We start from the raw sequence: 6,266 nt of genomic DNA, 5'->3' as shown, positions 1-6,266 counted from the left end.
AATAGAAAATAGGAAAAGAAAAACCCCCCTCTCTGCCCTGGATGAATCGCCTCATTGACAAGGGGGGCTAAAGTGATAAAAAGTTGAAAAAGACACTGAAGGGGTCATACCCTGATCAGACGAGAAAAAAATACTATTTTCACGAATTTTTTGGCCGGTATAAATGATAAATATGGATGTAAAAAGTTGTTGGTCTAAAAATACGCTCTTAAAATACACAAAAAACTTTGTTTATATTTATTTTACTGAGTTTTTGTATAGAAAAATGGAAAAGAAGACAGGTCCAAAAAAGACGAGTGTGCACTATTGATAAAATCTCTGGAATACATGATCAGAGAAAAAAAAATGGTTTTAGATTCAATAGGTAAATGGCTATAGCACATATCATACGATTTTTCATTTCTTCAAATATGACAAAATGCCGGCCATTTTTCCAAAAACTACGAAAAACCATGTTCTTTTCATCTTTTTTTGAAAAAAAATAGTTCCACTAAAATTATCTAAATTCGTATAATGTGCGCTATAGCTATAGTCATAAAGAAGATGTGGTAAAACTTTGGTACGGATCGGTTGAATAATTTCGGAGGTTTTATCAAGGAGCCATCCAAAAACGTAATTTTGGGAAAAATGCGTTTAAATAAAAGCAGGGTACCGCGCACTGGGCGATGCGTATTAGCGAGCTCAGACGGGCAAGTAAACGTCTCTCAAAAGTACACTTGGACTGCTCAGATATTTATAAAATTTTGCATTAGTATGATACTTTAAAATATGTAAACTTTCGAAAAATATAATAAAAAATAAAATTATTTTTTTCAAAATTCTAATTAGGGTGAACCCCCGCATTCGGACGTCTGAATTGTGAGTAGGAAAAATCATTCACTTCCCAGTTTGAAACACACGTTATGCTGTAACTTTATCTCTGTACCAAATTTGAATGAATTTCGGCAGGTATCATGCGATATAATGAGCAAACAATCGATATCGTACACGTCGAATCTATCACCACCAATCTATTTCGGGTTGGAATCTCATCCGTGCCCTCCTAATCTTGTAAGCCATTAGCGGACTTACAAATCCCACTATCTCCATATCGGATCTAGTATGCACTCGAATGCTGCATTTAAAATTCATTCGTACTTCAATTAACAAGTTCATTCATCTAAAATACGGGAAAGTTCAAGAAAATTCAAGAATTCTTATCCATTGGTTTTTATTCGAAGTATTACCATTGCGAGTACATAGCCCGGAACGAAGTTCCAACATGCTTGAGGTTCATTCTACCTCGATATACGAGAAGTTTGGCACAGTTCTCCAGTTTTTTAATCGAACACTTTCAACTCCCTTGACCTTAAATTAAATACGGGGGAGTTTTATTTTAATTTGAATCATTCACTGCACATATAGAAACCGACAAATTCACACACTCGAGACGCTTCACTGTGTTTTGGAATTTCGTTCCATGTCAGTTTACAAACGTCAAGATAAAAAGAATTCATCGTGATCAGCACTATAACTTTCTCACTCGATTCTTTTTGTAACTATTTTTTTCTTGATCCACGACAACGAAATTACAACACAAAAAAAGAAGAAAAAGAAAAAGAAAACAACAAAAGAATAAAAGAATTATGACTTTCAAAATTGATGAACGATTTTATTTTGAATTAACGCCGGTATCATTGTGTCATTTCGTCATTAACATTCATAGGCATTCTTTTCTTCCATTCCCGTTCACGCACACATACACATACTTATAAGCTGGTTCTATCGTCCGTGGAACCGCACAGTTTAATTTTCTTTTGTTCGCAAGATTCTCAAATTTTTAATCGACAATATATTGATTGTGTTTTTTATACATGTGAGGGAACTTATCTCGATAATTGAAGGATCCCTCGGTGGCTCTTGCCCGAGGACTAGAGGTATATCGCTCGTCGACGTGAAAAAATACAGACGGGATGATCAAGTACGCTGGCCAGGCGATGATGCGAAAACGTTACCGTTTCTTGTAGAATCCCTTGAAGGATGTAACCTCGTAAACGTCCCCGAGCCAAGAGACCGATTTCGACTCTCACCCAGCGCCCGGGAATATCAAAATTTCATATTGTCGCTTACATTTTCTTCACCAACCCTAGTCCATACAAAAAGAAATTGTATTTTCCAGACGCGATTATAAAATTTGACGATTCTATTCTTCACGCGAATAAAAATAAAACAAAGCTCAGAGGTTGAATTTTATCTCAACTCTTCACGGCTGTTCAACCATTAATGATCTTAAACGAAGTTTTTTGACACTCACAGCTAATGAGTTTTCAAATTCCCAAACGCATATACACATTCGATGAACGCATACACATCGCACGCTGAAACAGTTATGAAATCTTGAAACTCGGCCTCCGCAGCTATTTCCATAATTACTTGACCTCAAAATCTGAAGTAATTTGACAGAACAGCACTGCTCTAGTGACAACTATTCTTGAATTAATTGAAAAAAAATAGTTTTTTTACTCTTTGATGGACGTGATCTGAAATGTTGATGGGAATCTTGACGGGTCCTACGTTTCTGAGGTCCGAGGCGCACTTGACTACTTTTTTTCCTTCCTCTTAATCTCTTCTCCTCTCTTCCTATCTCGATTTACCTTTCTCTATGCTCTTTACCCAGTTCCATTCGGCCACAGCTTCTCGGCTTTTTTCTTTCGTTATGACCAAGAATATTCTTTATTTTGCTCCATTTTTACCGTAAATTCACTGAATAAAGGCGAAAATAATTAAGAAGGATGTGACATCAAAGGCCTAAATGAATATACAAAGGGTTAAAGCGCAATACGAAAAAATGTTCGTCCCAAATATGAGCGATTGCGAACAACATTTTTACTCCTAATGATGCCAACAGCACAGAGATGGTCCAGTTTTTTCTCCATCACATCGTCACAGATTCACTCACTGTTAAGAGGCAAGAATCGACTGTTCTTTAATGAACTACTCCAGTTATAAACGAACGTGAAAAAAGCTCGTCGATGCTCCTCTGGAGTGGACGAGAATCCCTGTGAATATTCGTAACGAGGTACAATCTACAACAGAAACGAAGCACTTGAATGAATTATCACGAAATACTCTATACAAATATATCTGCATGGATTTGTGTGCTCAACATTCAATTTTTGTGATTGCTCAGTTAGCATAGTCAGCGCTCTCGAGCACGATGACGGACGTTGATTCGACGAAACAAAAAGTTGAAACGTTTCTTCCAGCTGTGACAAGGATGTGGTGCTCCAGTCTGTTATTGCACACTGTATTTTTTATGAAATGAAAAAAGTTTTTTAACGAAGCGAGACCTGGGAGAAATTTTCAATAACATTGGAGTATCCTTCAAAATTAAAAGCATCGTAAAACTTGTATAAATTTATTATAGGAACGTAAAGTCGGTTCAATCGTGGAGGAATAATCATGTTTCTAGCAAATATTTGTTTAACGTTCAATAGAATCCCCGATCAGTGAGCTGGGAAGAGGATTTTTTCTAAACGAGCTTTCCAAGTTGACCACATTCATAACACCTGATTTGTATTGCGATGTTATACGATTTAGGATTCTGAAATGTTTAAAGAGGACGAGATTTTTGCCATTGGTTTCTCTAAACTGTAGCATAACTTTGGCGTCTTCGTCGATATAATTTTCTTCAAATCAGATATCGCCTTTGCCTAGATCGTTTCTCGATAACCGTCGATCGTGCCGATCAAGATCCATCGCGGTGTAGGCTCGAGGCGCTCAGCAAAACGTAGGAGCGGAATCACAAGTGTTAGAAGGAAAAAAAAGATGCCGCCGAGATTACAGACGTGGCTCCCCGACGCGATCGCTGCAGCACGCGCTCAGTATCACGTGCATGTCTATCGCTGCAGAATCTTAGTCGCGTCTTCATTTTATTTTTGTTTTCCTGGTGAAGCTGTGAACACGATTACAAACATCACTTTCATCCCGATAGCGGCCTTCTTCACAGACGTCATTCAACACACTCACCATTTCGTTCATCACACTTTTCGCGAATGATGAACAATCTTCTCACTCGGTACAAGCTCTGTGAAGACGAAAGAAATACACTAAAGACCATAATAATCGACGGGGTGGTCTCTTCTGATTCTATATTAAACGACTCACGAGTTCCAGACACTCCTCTCGACCTACGTCGCCCTCGAATCATCCTCAATCCGTTTTCTTTATGTTCCATAGTCCGATGCACAACTTTTCTCTATTTCTCGTTGTAATTATTCTTCCAATGGTTTCATATCCGTGAATTTAAGTTAGATCATGCCCGAAGTATCGTATTTTATGGGTGTCTAAAATGGATCGATTTTTACTTCATAATTAAAGATAAAATCACTTTAAATTTATGTCAGAGTTATTAATTCGAAATAGTAAATACATTTTTTCAACTGGTCTTTTGGCGAATGAAATTAAAAGCCATTAATTGATCGGGAATCCGTCACTCGCTGAACCCGAAATTTCATTCGTCCCTGGCGAAAATGCTATAGTTTTTTATCTAGCGCGAAGGGAAAACACAAAAGGAAATGGATCAAGAAAAAAGTATTAATAAAAAGACAGAAGGCTATGACGGGAATGGGCCAAGCCAAGAAGAAACAAAATGCCGAAATAAGCGAATGTGAGGTTATACGAGTGCTCATTACCAATTTTTTTTCAATCTGTAGCACAATATAATTTTGTTACCAGTAAGACAATCGTCTCGATTTTTTTCCCAAACCTTCATTATATACTTCATCGTTATTGTGTACTTTTTCATAAACTTCGTAATTTTTCTTTATATTTGAACACGTTTATCTCAATAACCAATAAGATGAACCTTTTAAAATTTTTTATGCGTATTAGTAGATTACTCATCTAAACTCTGTGCAAATTTCAAGACTTTCTTAAGAAAATTGTTTGGTGCGTGAACTACCTTTATTATTAATAGTAGAAATTAATAGTAGAAAGAGTTTTACGCGATTGTGAGTGATATTCACATAAACCAAAATGAGTTTTGTCGAGCATCTAGAAACCTCCAGGGTCAATTTCTGACCTACCGAAGCCAGGAACATCGAACGGAATCTTGCATCGTTGTTGGAGCTGGAAGAAAAAGAAACGGTAGCAAGTAATCAGATGAACGAAAACCGAAAGCTAGAGCCAAAAATTCAATGGAATAAATCGATCGCAATTTGGCAATCTTTTACAAATTATGACAGAGAATTAACGCAATTTGTTCACTCTCAATCTGATGATAATAGTAATAAAAAGCAAGGCCAGCGACCTAATGTGTGGTAAAAATAGTGTAATCGAGTAAAAAGGGTTTCGAGAAAAGTAGTTAGGGAATATGTTCAGCTCGTGCCAGGGTAGGCCAGGAGCGAAGTAGTTAAACCTTTTGCAATATGGAGCTGAGAATCGTGTTGCATATACAGTTATAGCGATCGGATGAAATTACTACGTTGAGAGTGCATGACCATTCCGAAGTAAGGGAACTGTATACACGAACTGTGTGAGGTGGATGTTTATGTGTGTGCATAATTCTCACTTACAGTTTGGGTGCTGGCGGGGGGATGAGGGTTTTGCACGTCTCCACCACAGTTGATTGGAGATCGATCGTTTCGCGAGAAGGTTCGTGTTAAGCCAGCACGTGATACATAACGCGCGCCAGATAATCTCATAAGCGTTCGATCTGATCGTATAGAAAGTATTAAAATTTTCAAAAGCTTTACACAGAACGAGGAATTATCGATGAACCATCCCTGTCCGGAGCAGCTTGACTTCACATCCGCGAAAAACTGCGATAAAAAAAAGAGAGAAAAGAATAAAAACGAAGCCAGTCAAAGTGGATTCCCGTCCATGCTGTCTTATATGTTCTGCAAATGAATGGAAAAAACCAATTCCATCACTATTTCTCACAATGCACTTTTCCATTTTCCATTCTATTGAAAATAAAACCGTTTGCGGAGACGCCAGAGCTTGCGGTCAGGCACAACTGAAAACTGAACTGAAACTTTGCGGAGTTCCACCTGCGGATACATGAAGTCTGGAATCGATTAAACGTGTATGCCGATTGATACAAAAGTTAACAAACCCCACGAAAAAACCCTTCGTCTACCTTTTTTTTAGTGAATCACCGTGCTCCAGTATATGAACCTTTTCGTGCAAAATCTCAATTCATGGTAAATTTTTGATTAAATTAAGTTTAATTCTGTTGAAAATACTCGAATCTTACTAACTGATCAATTCCTGTTCAGGCGTGC

The 6,266-nt window shown here is 37.6% G+C and overlaps 1 long non-coding RNA gene across 2 annotated transcripts; it reads right to left on the bottom strand.

Annotated features, from left to right (window-relative positions):
* Nucleotides 1-1,193: 1,193 nt before the first annotated feature.
* On the bottom strand, nt 1,194-5,778 carry LOC122409577 (uncharacterized). 2 transcript variants are annotated; one of them, XR_006260731.1, is made up of 5 exons: nt 5,556-5,778; nt 5,067-5,109; nt 4,147-4,325; nt 4,009-4,066; nt 1,194-3,934 (listed from the first exon to the last, which is right to left on the bottom strand). It is a non-coding gene; the product is annotated as an uncharacterized lncRNA (long non-coding RNA). The 2 variants fall into 2 exon arrangements; XR_006260732.1 differs by lacking the exons at nt 5,067-5,109; nt 5,556-5,778 and adding an exon at nt 4,412-4,529.
* Nucleotides 5,779-6,266: the final 488 nt, after the last annotated feature.

The sequence above is a fragment of the Venturia canescens genome, chromosome 4 (assembly GCF_019457755.1).
Source record: "Venturia canescens isolate UGA chromosome 4, ASM1945775v1, whole genome shotgun sequence".
Classification (NCBI taxonomy): Eukaryota; Metazoa; Arthropoda; class Insecta; order Hymenoptera; family Ichneumonidae; genus Venturia; species Venturia canescens.
The sequence above is the reverse complement of the archived record's forward strand: the minus strand, read 5'-3'. Positions and strand labels throughout refer to the sequence as shown.